Source organism: Ornithorhynchus anatinus, chromosome 4 (assembly GCF_004115215.2).
Source record: "Ornithorhynchus anatinus isolate Pmale09 chromosome 4, mOrnAna1.pri.v4, whole genome shotgun sequence".
In the NCBI taxonomy this organism is placed as follows: Eukaryota; Metazoa; Chordata; class Mammalia; order Monotremata; family Ornithorhynchidae; genus Ornithorhynchus; species Ornithorhynchus anatinus.
Genome location: NC_041731.1, coordinates 15,429,892 through 15,448,140, shown reverse-complemented (window position 1 = coordinate 15,448,140; position 18,249 = coordinate 15,429,892). Strand labels below are relative to the sequence as shown.

At 42.6% G+C, this 18,249-nt stretch overlaps 1 non-coding gene across 1 annotated transcript; it reads right to left on the bottom strand.

The window, feature by feature from the left end:
- Positions 1 to 15,859: 15,859 nt before the first annotated feature.
- LOC114811874 lies at positions 15,860 to 15,997 on the bottom strand. Its single transcript, XR_003759570.1, has one exon. It is a non-coding gene; the product is annotated as a small nucleolar RNA SNORA7 (small nucleolar RNA).
- Between the last annotated feature and the right edge of the window lie 2,252 nt (positions 15,998 to 18,249).

The following is an 18,249-nucleotide window of genomic DNA, read 5'->3' as shown; positions in this document are numbered from 1 at the left end:
AAACCCTTTAGAAAGACTATAATAAATTAAATCCTATTTTGGGGTCCATCCAGGCTAATATTCAGTGATAAAATGAGGTTTGGACTAAAGACATGGGGTCTGCCCTCCTCAAGAATATCATCATCATCATTATTTCGATCCAACACGCCCACCTTTTCTCAGAGGCCATCAGTGGCACAAAGAGAACAGTCCCATCATAATTGCTCCTATGCAGGTTTAGATTTGGGTGGGATAGAGGTGATCCTCACTACCTTTTACTTCAATTAACTTTCAAGAATTTAAGTATTCTCATCTGCCTGCATTTATACAATGAAACGAGGCCTCATTATGAACGAATTTCTATCTAAAGAGACGCTTCTCTTTTTGTTTGTTTATGGTACTTGTTAAGCATTTGCTATGATCCAGGCATAGTACTAAGTGCTGAGGTAAATACAAGGTTGGACACAGTTCCTGCCCCACATGGGCTTCACCTTCTTAATACCCATTTTATAGATGAGGTAACTGATGCACTGAGAAGTTAAGTGACTCCCCCAAGGTCACACAGCAGACTAGTGGTGGAGCTGACACTAGGACCCAGGTCCTCCTGACTCCCAGGCCAGTGCTCTACCCACTGGACCACACTGCTTCTCTTTGAAATCATACATTTTTTCCCCATACATTTATGAAACTCATTAGAACATCTGGTCTCTGAAACAATTTCATTACAGATTTCAATCATGTATGCTTTGAAATTAATCTCACTGCTATTAATATTAATTCTGCTAAGATATCCAGCATTACATAAATCTATACATTGTATACATTCATGACAATTTTGCATTTTTCTAATTGTGATTTTCAGTTGTAAAGATTGGCAATTTAGCTGGCTGGCAGTTTAGCGGAACAGAGATCTGAAAGACATAGGAAAAAAATAGACATTCCCAAGAAATTGTATTGTGAACTTTTCCATCAGTGAATATGCAGCTGAGCTCACCAACTGAGAGGTTTCTTTACACTGTGATGCATTGCAGTGCATTTTATGTTCCTTGAACTTTTATATGAATGATAGATGAAACTGAACCTCAGGCTATAAACTTAATTGATCTGAAACTACCCTGACCTAAAATTTGACACTTCAACCCCCCTGAAAAAAGATGATCCTTAACATACACATTCAATCTCACAGATGGCACCTCTGTCTGCTTTCTCTTAAAGCTAGCAGCAGCGGCCGGTGGCAGAAGCAACTCCGAGATGAGTCTTAAAACTCTGAGGTGGGACAGCCAGCCGTGGAAATGAAAAAGGGGATCAGAGCAGGTTGGAGATTCATTAACATTGGCGTTTGGGAGGTGGAAAGGAAAGTACAACTTTTTCCATGTCTCTATACTGAAAAAGCTAGTCACATAATCAATGAATGAAGTGTCCAGAATGGAAATACAGGTGAGCTTTGGTCCTGAGGCTTCAGGACAAAGAATCTGAGCTGAGGAATTGATTGAAGTGCTATTGGTTTTCTGCAGCACCTCTTGCCCTCTCTCAGCCCTGCTAGTCAAGACTAAAGCCCAGGTTTCTTGATTCCCAGAACAATGCTTGTTCCACATGACCAACAGTAGGGCCATTAGTCTATCAATCATATTTATTAAAGGCTTATTGGTTCATTCTTTCATTCAATCACATTTATTAAGTTCTTACTGTGTGCAGAGCACTGTACTAAGTGCTTGGGAGAGTACGATACAACGATAAACAGAAACATTCCCTGCCCACAACAAGTTTACAGTCTGGGGTCGGCGGGGAGACAGACATCAATACCAATAAATAAATTACAGATACATACATAATTGCTATGGTGCTGGGAAGGCAGATGAACAACGGGAGCAAGTCAGAGTACAGAGCACTTTACTAAACCTTAGAGAGAGTGCAAGCAAACAGAATAGGTAGACACATTCCCTGCCCACCGTAAATTTACATCCCAGAGGGGACTTGGTCTAAATGTCACTAAGAAGTGATGTTGCAAGGCAAAACATTATTTAATACTATTACACCACTTGTCAACCTTTTGATCATCTCACTTTGGAACACTGACAATGACGGTGGGTCTGCATGTAATGTGATTATCTTATATCTATCTTAGAACTTAGGATAGTGCTGAATGCATAATAAGTGCTTAATAAAAAGTATAAAAAATGACAGCGGAACCTGGACTACTACTTATAGGTTCTTTTTATATACATATGCCTTTAAGCCCATTCTCACTTTTTCCCAACTATTTTTTTTGTAGTATTTGTTAAGCACTTCCTATGCTCTAAACACTAGGCTAAGTTCTGAAGTAGTTATAGGAAAATCAGATCAGACACAGTCCTTGTTTCACAAAGCGCTGACCATCTAAGTGGGCAGAGAAAGAGCAGGTATTTAATACCCATTTTGCATGTGAGGATACTAAGGAACAGAAAAGTTAAGTGACTTGTTCACAGATACACTGCAGGCCAGTGGAGTGGAGGTTACAACCCAGATGTCTATTACTTACTTACTTACTATTACTATTACGGGCTCTCGTTATATCCCGGCTAGACTACTGTGTCAGCCTTCTCTCTGACCTCCCTTCCTCCTCTCTCGCCCCGCTCCGGTCTATTCTTCACTCCGCTGCCCGGCTCATCTTCCTGCAGAAACCATCTGGGCATGTCACTCCCCTTCTTAAACAACTCCAGTGGTTGCCTATCAACCTCCGCTCCAAACAAAAACTCCTCACTCTAGGCTTCGAGGCTCTCCATCACCTTGCCCCTTCCTACCTCTCCTCCCTTCTCTCTTTCTACCGCCCACCCCGCACGCTCCGCTCCTCTGCCGCCCACCTCCTCACCGTCCCTCGGTCTCGCCTAGCCCGCCGTCGACCCCTGGGTCACGTCCTCCCGCGGTCCTGGAACGCCCTCCCTCCTCACCTCCGCCAAACTGATTCTCTTTCCCTCTTCAAAACCCTACTTAAAAATCACCTCCTCCAAGAGGCGTTCCCAGACTGAGCTCCTCTTCCCCCTCTACTCCCTCTGCCATCCCCCCTTTACCTCTCCGCAGCTAAAGCCTCATTTTCCCCTTTTCCCTCTGCTCCTCCACCTCTCCCTTCCCATCCCCACAGCACTGTACTCGTCCGCTCAACTGTATATATTTTCGTTACCCTATTTATTTTGTTAATGAATTGTACATCGCCTTGATTCTATTTAGTTGCCATTGTTTTTACGAGATGTTCTTCCCCTTGACGCTGTTTAGTGCCATTGTTCTTGTCTGTCCGTCTCCCCCGATTAGACTGTAAGCCCGTCAAACGGCAGGGACTGTCTCTATCTGTTGCCGACTTGTTCATCCCAAGCGCTTAGTACAGTGCTCTGCACATAGTAAGTGCTCAATAAATACTATTGAAAGATGTCCTGGCGCCCAGTTCGGTGAGCTATTCATTCATTCAATAGTATTTATTGAGCGCTTACTATGTGCAGAGCACTGTACTAAGCCCTTGAAATGTACAAATCGGTAAGAGATAGAGACAGTCCCTGCCCTTTGACGAGCTTACAGTCTAATTGAAATGGTATTTGTTATGCAGTTACTATGTTCCAAGCACTGTTCTAAGCACTGGGTAGATACAAGGCCATGAGGTTGTCCCTCGTGGGGGTCACAGTCTTAATCCCCATTTTCCAGATGAGGTAACTGAGGCACAGAGAAGTGAAGTGACTTGCCCATGATCACACAGCAGACAAGTGACAGAGCCGGGATTAGAACCCATGAGCTCTGACTCCCAAGCCCGTGCTCTTTCCACTGAGCCATGCTGCTTCTCACTGCTATCCACGCAGTCAGGTGTTTCATTTGGTAAGATTCAATCATTTTGTTGATTAATATATCTGTATTTCCTCTTTCACTCTGGGAACTCCTTGGACTCTGTTCATGGTAAATATTTGCTGGCCCATCCTCTCACTATTTTAGATTTAACCATAGCAAGCGCTGAGTAGTCTTATTTCAGGAGAAATTTCAATAGACATGGTGGGGTTGTCTAAACAGCAGAGTTAAATTGAATTTTCTTTCGGTTGACCCACTGAGCTTGGTGCTTTTATCATTAGGGTCCTTGGAAACCCTAATCCTACTAGATGTCATCGTCATGGTGACAGCTCTCTCAGATCAAGAACCTTATCTTTAGCTTCATCTAGCATCTTCCTCCTCATAAGGGAGGTGAAGAGAGAGAGGGGAATGGGGTCAGAACGAGTCATTCTGGGACTCAGAGCCTTTCCCAATTACTTGATCAATCTTAGAATTTAGGGAAATGGTTGGAAGCTTCCCCTTTGGGAAACCTGGTCCTGGAAGAAGCTTCAGGGCAGACGGTTCTGGACTTGCCTCACAGCCAAAAAAAATTGAAATTAAGTCCACTATAATTCTGCTTGTCCCTTTCACTTCTCATTGTGCTTTGCTCTTCGGTCTCACCATCAACCTCTGGCTCATGTTCTTCCTCCAGTTTGGAACTCCCTCCCCTTTCAAATCTGGCAGACCACCACTCACACCATATTCAAAACTCTTCTGAAATCCCATCTTCTCCAGGAAGCCTTCCCTGATTAACCTCTCATCACCCCACCTCATTTCCCTCCTTACTGCATCATCAGTGCACTGGAGCTCTCTCTCCCCCTGAGCAATTAGGTACTCAACCCACCACCACTCTACCTGTAATTTATTTGAATGCTTGTCTTCCCTGCTTTACTATAAACTCCATGAGGACAGGGGTTATGTCTACAAATTCTACTGTACCCACCCAAACATGGGTGGCTCAGCACCATGGCTCAGTGGAAAGAGCCTGGGCTTTGGAGTCAGAGGTCATGGGTTCGACTCCCGGCTCTGCCACTTGTCAGCTGTGTGACTGTGGGCAAGTCACTTAACTTCTCTGTGCCTCAGTTACCTCATCTGTAAAATGGGGATTAACTGTGACCCTCACGTGGGACAACCTGATTACCCTGTATCTACCCCAGTACTTAGAACAGTGCTCTGCACATAGTAAGCACTTAACAAATACCAACATTATTATTATTAACATTTAGCACGAAGCCCTGCCCAAAGCTCAATAAATACTATTGATTGCCTGATCGCTTGATTGATTGAGAATGATGATAGTGGTTGTGGCTATAATAAGTTGGATTGGAAGGAAAAAGGAACAAGCCATTATAACCAAAACTTCGTTGCTCTTTCATGGTCAGTCACCTCACCTGTCTCAGTAATGATTCCAGTGGACCAGTGTCACTCTGCCCCAGTCCTGGAAAAAACTTAGAACCAATCCTTGACCAGCATCCTATCAGCCTATTCCAGGATTCCAGGATTGCAAAACACTGGAGAACTTTTCCTGGTCTCATTGGTACCTTCTAAATTAGCAAAAAACACTCTAATCACTGGAAAACGTCTGGGCAATGTGATGTTTTCAACCCACATAAGTCAACTGTATGTATAAATGCGGTGGGAATGATTCCACATTATTCAGTAGGCTGCACCATATGATCTGGAGTTTGGAAAATTGCACATCACCTTCCCAGGATGAAAACAATCATTACCCCCTTTTTAGGAGTTCACTGGCAGGGCATCAAAAAGCGAAAGGCACTGAGATGCTGTTTGATTGTATTTTGTAGTAAATGAAGTCTTGCTATTATCACAGTGCTGAAGGTAGAAAAACAAAAGATAAGTTTGGAGAGTGAACAAAACTCTTTTATTTTTTTTCCATCAGATTGTGTCCACAAAAGTATCTCTAAATGAATTATAAGTTTTGAGAGCATCAAACTGGATATCAGGGAAATTTATTTCATTGGAAAGTTAGAATTCTGGGAGATTTTTACTTTAGCCTGGGTTTCTGTGTTAAAGTTAAATGCCCAGCCTTAATCCAAGGAAAATATGGTGATCGCTTTAATTTCACATCATTGGAAATCTGAGAAAACCCTTTATAAATACAACTTTGGTTTGTGCTATTCAGAGTGGATATTATCAAAAACTTACTGTTTGCAGAGCACTGAACTCAACTCTTGAATCTGATTCTATCTAATCCACCCCAGTGCTCAGGACAATATTTGATACATGAATCAATAGATTTATTGACTATTTTGTACAGCACACTCTAGTAAACACATGGGAGAGTACAAAAATGTTTGATCCCTGCCTTCAAGGAAATTAGGATGTAGCAGGAGAGACAGACACTAAAGTAGGTTACAAGTAGGAGGAAGCCGTGAAGTTTAAAGATGCGTACATAAGTGTTCCAAGGTGGGGGCATGAGTGACTTAGTATCTAAGTGCTTAATTAACATAGTAAGTGCTTAGTAAATACCATAATACATTTTTAAAATAGAATTTTTTTTCTGGTGGTGAGTTATCGGAAAAATTTTAATAGTTAAAATATCACAAAAACTAAGAGGTAAATCCCTTCCTTAATCATCTTTATGTACTTGTAAGGCAGTGTTTGTTTCCAGGTGGTCTAGTGGAAAGAGCACAGGCCTGGGAGTCAGAGGTCCCAGAGCTCCCCCTCCCATCCTTTAACTGTTGGAGTTCCTCAAGGGTCAGTTCTTGGCCCTCTTCTGTTCTCCATTTACACTCACTCCCTCGGTGAACTCATCCGCTCTCACGGCTTTGACTACCATCTCTACGCAGATGACACGCAGATCTACATCTCCGCCCCTGTCCTCTCCCCCTCCCTTCAGGCTCGCATCTCCTCCTGCCTCCGGGATGTCTCCACCTGGATGTCGGCCCGCCACCTAAAACTCAACATGAGCAAGACTGAGCTCCTCATCTTCCCTCCCAAACCCGGTCCTCTCCCAGACTTCTCTATTACCGTGGATGGCACGACCATCCTTCCCGGCCCGCAGGCCCGCAATCTCGGTGTCATCCTTGACTCGTCCCTCTCGTTCACCCCACACATCCTATCCGTTACCAAGACCTGCCGGTTTCACCTCTACAATATCGCCAAGATCCGCCCTTTCCTCTCCACCCAAACGGCTACCTTACTATTACGGGCTCTCGTTATATCCCGGCTAGACTACTGTGTCAGCCTTCTCTCTGACCTCCCTTCCTCCTCTCTCGCCCCGCTCCGGTCTATTCTTCACTCCGCTGCCCGGCTCATCTTCCTGCAGAAACGATCTGGACATGTCACTCCCCTTCTTAAACAACTCCAGTGGTTGCCTATCGACCTCCGCTCCAAAGAAAAACTCCTCACTCTAGGCTTCAAGGCTCTCCATCACCTTGCCCCTTCCTACCTCTCCTCCCTTCTCTCTTTCTACCGCCCACCCCGCACGCTCCGCTCCTCTGCCGCCCACCTCCTCACCGTCCCTCGGTCTCGCCTAGCCCGCCGTCGACCCCTGGGTCACGTCCTCCCGCGGTCCTGGAACGCCCTCCCTCCTCACCTCCGCCAAACCGATTCTCTTTCCCTCTTCAAAACCCTACTTAAAAATCACCTCCTCCAAGAGGCGTTCCCAGACTGAGCTCCTCGTCCCCCTCTACTCCCTCTGCCAACCCCCCTTTACCTCTCCGCAGCTAAAGCCTCATTTTCCCCTTTTCCCTCTGCTCCTCCACCTCTCCCTTCCCATCCCCACAGCACTGTACTCGTCCGCTCAACTGTATATATTTTCGTTACCCTATTTATTTTGTTAATGAATTGTACATCGCCTTGATTCTATTTAGTTGCCATTGTTTTTACGAGATGTTCTTCCCCTTGACGCTGTTTAGTGCCATTGTTCTTGTCTGTCCGTCTCCCCCGATTAGACTGTAAGCCCGTCAAACGGCAGGGACCGTCTCTATCTGTTGCCGACTTGTTCATTCCAAGCGCTTAGTACAGTGCTCTGAACATAGTAAGCGCTCAATAAATACTATTGAATGAATGAATGAAAGGTCATGGGTTCTAACTCTGACTCTGCCACATGCTTGCTGTGTGACCTTGGTCAAGTCATTTAGCTGCTCAGAGTCTCAGTTACCTCATTTATAAAATGGAGAGTGAATCCTACTCCTTCCTACTTAGATTGCAGCCTCAAGTGGAACAGGGACTGTGTCCAATCTGATTAACTTGTATCTACCCCAGTGCTTAGAACAATGTTTGGCACATAGTAAGTGCTTAACAATTACCATAATCATTAATCATTAGGTGAACTATGATTCATTTCTTGAACTATTTCCAGTCACAGCTTGTTTTGTGTCTTGTTTAACTGTTATTAAGGACACTTGATAATTTGAAGATTAATCATAAAACTATGCATTTGAAAATCAAAATTATATTATAAAATGACAGTGTTGAATGTCATTTTCTTCTCTTAAAAGTAGAAGAAAGGGTTCACAGTCCCTCTGGAAAGAAGCTGCACTGCGTGGAAAGAACCATGGCCCGAGGGAGAGTGATTCACTCTATAGGAGAAGACAGCTTCTTTAGACATGAAGAAATTATGTAATGTGATGAGATGAGGAGAGGCAGAGCTCTGGGTGATATTCATTCCCTACTAGCTGAATGCCCAGTCATGCAAAAAACACTTTCAAAAAACAAATTAACCCAACAGGAATTATTTGCCACAGAAGAAAGGCCTGATATGCTCAGTTGTGAGGAAATGTTAGCTGAATATCATGGGGCCTATCAGTACAGGAGATGTTCTCTTTGTCATTCTTGCAAGACCAAAATTACATTAATACATTACTAACTTGTTTAATGTATCTGATGAACTGCAACCTGGAGAGTGACAACTTTTCTATACTAAAAAAAGTGTTCCTCATGGTGTACTCTCTCCAGCCCTTAGTGTACCGCACACAGTAAACACTCTATAAATAGTATAGAGTACAGTGTTTCTGATAAAGAAACCTACCACAATTCTGCGAACACATTCTTTTCCAGAATTACATTACAATACTGTCCTATCGGTTTGCCATACCCCATCCACTTCCTGCATTAAAAAGTTCCATTCTGGCTGGAACGATAGTAATAAGGATTTGGAGAAATGCAATAGAAACAAAAGGCATTGTCTCTGTCCTCAATAAATTTACAAGCTAGTGGAATTGATGAGATTAGGCTGCACTTTATTCTGATGGGATTATTTCCTGATTTTGACTAATCTAGAAGTTGGATGGTAATTTACTTTTCCTGCCTCTGATCTGAAATGCTAAATCACTACGGTAGATTACATAGGGTGTGATCCTCAGATTTAGCAACAATGCTGTGGATGCAGATTTTTTTTCCACAGTGGATCCATGTTACTGACTGAGAAAGAAGAAGCAAAAGGGAGATACAATGGCATTACGATCTCCCCTACAATGTCCTATCTCAGAGTTATGAGGACTTTAATTTTAATAATAATTATGGTGTTTGTTAATCACTTAGTATATGCCAAGCACCATGCTAAGTGCTGAGGTAGATACAAAGTAATCGGGTGAGAAGTAGTACCTGTCCCAGATGAGGTTCCCGGTCGAAGGGGGAGGGAGAGCAAGTATTGAATCCCCATTTTGCAGGTGAGGAAAGTGAGGTCCAGAGAAGCTCTCACAGTTGGCAAGAGGTAAAGCTTCGATTACAACTCAGGTCCTCTGACTCCCAGATCGATGATATTTGTGGATTTGATTCAAATTCTCAATCACTCAACCAATCTATAGCATTTATTGAGCATCTACTGTGTGCAGGGCACTGTCCTAAGAGCTTGGGAGAACACAAGATATTTAGATCATAAAATCCTTACAAACGCAGCATGGAGTAATTTATGGATGGAAGAGAAAACAAAAGTAGATATGCAGATGAGTAAGTGGTAATATGCCTACCAGTTTTTTGTTGGGTTTTTTTGGCAGTGTGTATTAACACAAACCATACGAATAGCCATAGTTCCCAGAGGAAAAATGAAGCCAGTTTTCCGTCTTAAAATCTATTAACTTTTCTCATTTTTATAAACCTCTTAGGAGAAATATGGAGCTTAAATTTCCCATCTGAGGTTCTTCAGGTGCAGCAACACAACCTTGGGGTCCATGAGTGCAATCCTCCTCCCTCTCTCTCCCCCAATACACACACACACACACACACATGCTCACTTGCTCACTCACACCCTTCCTATCTTATTTCTTACCCAGAGCAGAGAATCAGACAGCAGACATAACCAGAGATAATGACACAACTATTCTCCTAATGCCATATTTTGCTGGACAGACAGTCGACAATATTGAAGCCAAATATGATTGTTGCCCTGGAGAACATGTACTTGGATACTTTCCACAAGCAATTCCTTTGTCAGTCAGGGATTTCCATTCCTGGGACATTAGAGCTGTTAATATCTTAGATTAGTTCAACTGGGTTGCATCTTGGTTTCTTAGTGATGCTTTTTCTTGAGCATTTTGATTCCTAATTAAGTCCTGGAGACAAGTCCTTTCACTTGCATTACTTAAAATCAAATTAGATGTTCATTTGCAATTCTCCTGAAAATTCTTTTATGCAAGATCCCTTTTGTGGTTTGTTCTTTTATACAATAATGTGTGTTCATCTTTATTGGTGCCAACAGAAGGGTTTCTGTCACACCACTTACCCTCTTTCTGATTCGCTGCTACAGAAGCAAACCCAATTCGCAAATCTTTATTCCTTGGGAACAAGAGCTGTTTTCGAGTTTTCATTGATCTGCTTCAGAGACACTCTTCTGGACCCAGTTTTTTAAAATTATTTATACAGGTGGGGCTCTCTACTTCCATAAATATCAATGAGATATGATCAGTGCTGTGTAAATCAACCTACCAGTGGTATTTATTGAGCACTTCTTATATGCAGAGCACTGTATTTGAGAAAGTACACAATACAACAGAGTAGGTAGACAATTGCCCGTCCCTTGGGAGGTTACAGTCTAGAGAGGGCAATACTCAAATTTCTATTCTTATTAACTCTTCAGATTCCATTTAGCTTGAACATCTTTCTGTTTACAGACAAACTGCCCATTGCTATACTACACTACTAAAATTACCAAGATTATCAATTTCTCTGTAATTGTTCCTATTCTCCTATTTCTAGGCAGGATCTTTCATTTTTTTAACCTGGAGAAAGAGTGTTTCGGTAACAATCTTATTTAAGTTGAAAAATGAAAGAAGGGTGCTAGAGAGAAAAGATTTGGGAAAAAATAAGTAGTGGGAGAACCCCAAACAAATATTTAGTTGCTCAAAAGCGATATGGCGTCTTAGCCTGCTTTGTTCCTCCCATCATGGTCTCAGAGTCATGCAAAGACCCAAAAGTCATTTACTATGTGGCAGACACTGTACTAAATTCTGGGTAGATACAAGGTAATCAGGTTGGACCCAGTCCCTGTCCCACATGGGGCTCACAGTCTTAATCCCTGTTACATAGATGAGGTAATTGAGGCACAGAAAAGTTAAATGATTTGCTCAAGGTCACACAGAAGACATATTAGAGGAGCACACTTCACTCCTCCAATGCTAACCTTCTCATTGTGCCTCGATCCCATCTTTCATCACCAACCCTTAGCCCACATCCTGCCTCTGGCCTGGAATGCCCTCCCTCCTCCAATCTGATAGACAATTACTCTCCTCACCTTCAAAACTTCTTGAAGGCCCATCTCCTCCAAGAGGCCTTCCCATACTAAGCCCCCATTTCCTCTTCTCCCATTCTCTTCTGCATCACCCTGACTTGCTTCCTTTGTTCTTTCCCCTGCCCAGCCCCACAGCCCACACAGGAGCGGTAACTTATTTGTACTGATGACTGTCTCTTCCCACTTTAAAGTGTAAGCTCACTGTGGGCAGGGAATGTGTCTGTTTATTGTTGTATTGTCAGAGGTCATGGGTTTGAATCCCAGCTCTGCCACTTGTCAGCTGTCTGACTGTGGGCAAGTCACTTAACTTTTCTGTGCCTCAGTTACCTCATCTGTAAAATGGGGATTAACTGTGAGCCTCACACGGGACAATCTGATTACCCTGTATCTACCCCAGCACTTAGAACAGTGGTCTGCACATAGTAAGCGCTTAACAAATACCAACATTATTATTATTATTATTATGATGTTATTTTGCACTCTCCCAAGGGCTCAGTACAGTGCTTTGCCCATGGTAAACTCTCAATAAATATAATTTAATGAATAAATGACAAGTAAGAATAAATGAATGAATGAGCCAGGATTAAAACCCAGGTCGTATGAGTCCCAGGCCCATGTTCTTTCCACTAGGCCATGCTACTTCTCATATAGTAAGTGCCCACTAAAGACCGTTGATGACTGTGCCTCTCAATCTGCTGTATAGTACTCTTCCAAATGTTTAGTACAGTATTCTGCACTCCCTCAACACTCAATAAATACCACTGATGGATTGATTTGGGAGCCAACCCAGCAACCTACTATTACTATTAGCACATCCCTTGACTGGAGGATTGCATTTCAAGATTTTTCACTCTCTCAGCGGTCTTATCTGCTGATACATTCAGGGCTAGCTCACCACACCTACAAAGGGTCATGCAGGCTGGTGGTGATTAGCCAAAGGGATAAAGGTTACCAGTGTGTCCCCCACATCTGCTTCCCCAGGCAGCAGCTGATAATCAGATGGGTTCCCATGTCAATAAGGAGACAAGCCTAATGACGCAATTTCAGAGAAAAGACACCCTGCCTATATTCATTCATTCAATCGTATTTATTGAGCGCTTACTGTGTGTAGAACACTGTACAAAGTGCTTGTGAAGTACAATTTAGGAACAGATAGAGATAATCCCTACCCAACAAAGGGCTCAGAGTCTAGAAAGGGGAAACACAGCAAAACAAAACAATAGATACTTTGCACCTCTTCTTAGCTTTAATGCAAACCAAAATGCTAATAGCAACTGTTCCTCTCATTAGATATCACTATGCATCATGCACATCTTGTCCGCTCCCAAATTCCTGCACATATCCTCTTCAGCGCTAACTTCATAGCCAACAGATTGCTACTCTTCCCTTCTTCAAAGCCATTCTGAGACTGCATATCCTCCAAGAGGCCTTTCCCAAGTAATCTCTAATATTCCCACCTTTGGGAACATCAGCCAAATTCTTGCCCAGCACCATCCATTCTCCAAAATCCCATGAATCGCAAAGGTCAATTTAGGCACAGTTACGACGATACCTTAGCGCCCCACACCCCAAACTAGATACACAGTCTATTAGGATGTGGTTTCTGCCCTTTCTTTTTCTTCACTACTTGTGGCATATACTCAGAACGACAATGCTTTCCCTGTTCTCCTCCAGGTTGAAACTCTCCCTGGGTAATAGAGAGCTCCCGCTGCGTCCATTACATCTCAAGAATCACTGCTCGCTTCCCACCTGTGCCTACTCTGACTGTCTAGCTCCTGCTGCTATCATTCCTCATCCATAGCCCGTTGATTACCACAAGACTATAAAAGACCAAAGTCACTCCATGACTTCTAGAACATCTCAGGGAATAAATTGCTATTCGATAAAATTTTCGGACTACTTATAAAATTTATCTTTTGCTAGACCTCTTGAGACCCAACTTCTAAATAATGATTTGAAATATCGTGCTTCTATTAAAACTTGAATCTGGCTGTAACCTATTCTGGAAAAGTTTGGTTTCTGTCCTTCAGTAAATTAGGTAATGATGAAATCTCGTGATGGATGAGGTGAAAACCACTGCCAAGTGGCTATCTTATTATATCTTTCCTTCAAATTATGCACTTTTCAGAAGCTGGAGTAGTTTAAGATAGTAACAGTACTTAATCATGGAAATAACAAGTTCATATACTGATGAAAAATGTGATATTAAAGACATCTTCAGAAAATGGATGTTAGAAGCTTCAGGCTTTATCGTATGGAGAATGAAGTTTGTCATCCAAACCTTCCAGTGAAGGCCAGAGCCAGTTCTGAAATGTTGGTAATTGAATGCTTGTCAGACTGTCGTCCACAGTGTCATGCTGGCAAAGTACTCTCCAGCTGATTTGAATGAAAGAAAAAAGCAATAACTTTTAAGTAATTTTCCATCTTAAAGTGGCCGGCATTTTTTTCTGACATAAAACTCTTTTAAACTATAGTGACGTTCCCTAGTGCATTTGTTTGCTTTGCTAATGAGATCTAACCTAATTTCACAAAAGAGAGTTGCCTGCTGAATTGCTGGTACTGAAATTCATAAGCACAAACAGTAGGTTTTTAAGGTTATTTTCTGCAGCCCAAGCCAGTTGAATATCATTAACAGAAGGCATTACTTTAGTGAAACCTGTTCCACAGTCATGGATAACCTCCTGCACCTTGGAGAGATCTACTCTAAATTGGGTACAAATAAAGGGAGAAAATATTCACAGTTGGTTCCTCTTCATTTAAAGGTCTGCCAAAAGGCTTCTATCTGAAAAATAAACAATTCACAGCGAACTATAACTAGCAAAATCAATTCCAATCCTATCTGACTGAAACAATAACCTTTTGAAAGAATCATATTTAGTCTTCTGATTCATCAAATTGCTCTTTTTAATGTAATGGATTGATTTTCTCCCAACAGGTTTTTATTTCCCTTTATTTTTAAGGCAATTCACTTCAACCCCTAAGATTTGTTTTTCTCCTAAAGGCTGAGTCATAAGTAGAAACACCCAAGTCCCTTCACTAATTATGGATCTCCCTCCTATCCGACTTACTCCCCTTCTCAAATAATACCTATAAATCAATCAATCTTATTCACTGAATCCTTAATGTATGTAGAGCACTGTACTAAGCACAAGGAATGGTGCAATATAACAGAGTTAGTGGATACACTCCCTGTCCACAAGGATCTTATAGTCTAGAGGGAGAGACAGACATTAAAATAAACTGTGATTATGTCCATAAATGTTGTAGGGCTGAGGGTGGGGTGAATATAAAGTACAAATCAAAGAGCAAGGGTGACACAGACGGGAGAGGTAATAGGGGAAATTATGACTTAGTTGGGGAAGGTTTCTTGGAGGAGATGTGATTTTAATAAGGCTTTGAAGGTGGGGAGAGTGATCTGTTTGATATGAAGGAAGTGGGCTTTCCAGACCAGGGGCAGGAGAGCTGAGAGGGTTTGGTGGCAAGATAGAGTAGTCTGGCTTTTTAAGGAGTGAAGTGAACAACCTGAGCTATAGAAGGAAATCAGCTAGGTAAGGTGATTGTGTACTTTAAAGGCAATTTTAATGAGTTTCTGTTTGTTGCGGAGGTGGATGGGCTTGGAGGTTCTCGAAACTGGGGGAAATATATAGACTCACCTTTTTTTTAGAAAAATGACTTGGACAGCAGAGTGAAGTGTAGTCTGGAGTGGGGTGAGACAGGAGACAGGGAGGTCAACAAGGAGGCTGATGCCGTAATCAAAAAGGGAAAGGATAAGTGTTTGGATCAGCATAGCAGGAGTATCTGTTTAGATGGAGAGGAAAGGGTGGGTTTTAGCCATGCTGTGAAGTTAGAATTGACAGGATTTTGTTACAGATTGAATATGTCGGTTGAATGGGAAATGAGTTGAGGATACTAACATCATCCAAACAAATATCTGAAAATAAATATATGTATTGACAGTAAGGACATCAAGATTCACTTAATCCTGACCTCCCTGCCTTTTCCCACTCCAGTATATACTTCACTCTGCTGTCTGAATCGTTTTCCTAAAAAAACAAATTGTTGTGTGCTATCTCCCCACTCCTCAAAATCCTCAAATGATTGACCATTTATCTCTGCATCTAACAGAAACTCCTTCTTGTCTTGTGTTATGCCGTCACGTCGTGTCCGACCCATAGAGACACCACGGACACATCTCTCCCAGAACGGTCTTGCTCTCCAACTGTAATCGTGCTGGTAGTGTATCCATAGAGTTTTCCTGGCAAAAACACAGAGGTGGTTTACCATTACTGCCTTCCGTGCAGTAAACTCAAGTCTCCACCCTCGACTCTCTCTCATGCCACTGCTGCCCAGCATGGGTGATTTTGGACTTTTAGCAGATTGCCTTCCACTCGCTAGCTGCTGACCAACCTAGGAATGGAATGGATATGCCTCTGCTTGCCTCTCCCTCCCGTAGCTGAGACTGGTAGAGTAATGGAAACTCTTCAGGTGCGACCCTGAGAGAGGGAAAAACTCCTTACCACTGGTCTAACGTACTCTATTAACTCTTCCCCTCCTACCAACATGATTTAGTGGATAGAGCACAGGCCTGGGGGTCAGAAGGAACTGGGTTCTAATCCCCACACTGCCACCTGTCTGCTACCTTACCTTGGGCATTCATTTAACTTCTTCGTGCCTTAGTTATCTCATCTGTAAAATGGGGATTACGACTGTGAGCCCATGTGGGACAGAGACTGCGTCAGACCAGATTATAATAATAATGATAAATAAATAATACAGGAGATTAAATGAATATGACTGCCTGGGGTTCAATAGCATTAATCTTGATCATAGGGATTTCCATTTGCTAGATTTATTTTAGCGTTTAAGTTAGTTTTAGCCTAATGGGACCATCTTTCCTGATTGGGTGGGGCAGTCACTTATTTTGCTCTATAATTCCAGGACTCAGCAGGAGCAAAACCAGCAGGATCAGTGACATTTATGCATTCCATCTGGACAAAGTTAACTAAATCAGGAGGAGGGAGACAAAAGTGTCACTTCTTTATTCTTCCCTGAAGGGTCTCAGATTATAAATCTCTAGGAACAGAAAACGAAAGGGTATGGGGATTCTTAGTCTGTAAATCCTGGGTCCATTAAGAGCTCAAAAACCTTCTAGTGCAGAAGGTGTAGAAGGGAGGGGTGGAGGTACTAAAAGTAATTATTATTGCGGCATGTATGAAGTGTCTGACCTTGGGGAAGATGCAATGTCATCACCTCAGATGCAGTCTCTCCCCAACATGGGGCTCATAGTCGAAGGGGGAGAGAAAACAGTATTTCATCCCCATTTTAAGGATGAGGAAACTGAAGCACAGAGAAGTTGTGACGTGACTAAGGTCAAACAGCAGACAAGTGGAAAATCTAGGATTAGAAACCAGATCTCCTGATTCCCTGTCCTGTTTCTCAGAGGTCAAAGTCCATGTCTAGAGTTTAACGCTGCTTCATAAGGGTGTGAGGTAGTGGTAAGAGGAGGAGGAGTGCTTCAGAGGGAGAGAATAAGTGGGAAGAAGTGATTTACTATCTTCTCTTTGTTGGTTTCATCTCCCCTCTATGTGTATCTCATACTCTCCACTGGAATTTTTTCTCAATTAATCAATTAATTATATTTATTAAGTGTTTACTGTGTGCAGAGCACTGTACTCAACTCTTGGCAGTGTCCAATATAACAGAGTTGTTAATGGTAATAATAATAATGTTTAGCACTTACTATGTGGCAAGCACCGTTCTAAGCACTAGGGTAGATACAAGTTAATCAGATTGGACAGAGTTCCTGTCCCCCATGGGGCTCACACTCTTACAGATGAGGTAACTGGGGCACAGAGAAGTGGAGTGACTTAACCAAAATCACACAGCAGACATATGGCAGAGATGGGATTAGAACTCAGGTACTTCTGACTCCCAGGCCCTTGCTCTATCCACGCTGCTTCTCTAGACATATGTGTAGACACATTCCCTACCCACAGTGAGTTTACAGTCTAGAAGGGGATACAGACAATAGTATAAATTACGGATATGTCATTAAGTGCTGTGCGACTGAGGGAGTGGTGAATAGAGGGTACAAATCCAGAAGCGGGAGAAGAGGAAAGGAGGGCTTAGTCGGGGAAGACCCGCTGGAGGATATGTGCTTTTAATAAGGCTTTGAAGGTGGGAAGGGTAAAGGTCTGCTAGATATTCATTCATTCAATAGTATTTATTGAGTGCTTACTATTCATTCATTCATTCAATAGTATTTATTGAGCACTTACTATGTGCAGAACACTTTACCAAGCTCTTGAAATGTACAAATCGGCAACAGATAGAGACAGTCCCTGCCCATTGACCGGCTTAGATATGAAGAAGGAGAGCATTCCAGGCCAAACAGTTTGGCGGCAAGATAGATGAGACTGAAGTACTGTGAGTAGGTTGACATTAGAGGAGAGAAGTGTTCATGATGGGTTGTAGTAGGAAATCAAGGAGGTCAAGCAGGAGGACCAAGAGATAGAATTGCTTCGAAGGCTATTAGGAGTTTCGGTTTGATGAGGAGTTGGACGGGCAACCACTGGTGGTTCTTGAGGAGTGGGAAAATCTGAACCGAATACTTTTGTAGAAAAATGATCCTGGCAGCGGAGTGAAGCATGGACTGGAGTGGGGAGGCAGTGAGGTCAGCAGGGAGGTTGATGCAGTAATCAAGGTGGGATTGGATAAGTTCTTGGATAAACATGATAGCAGTTTAGATGCAGAAA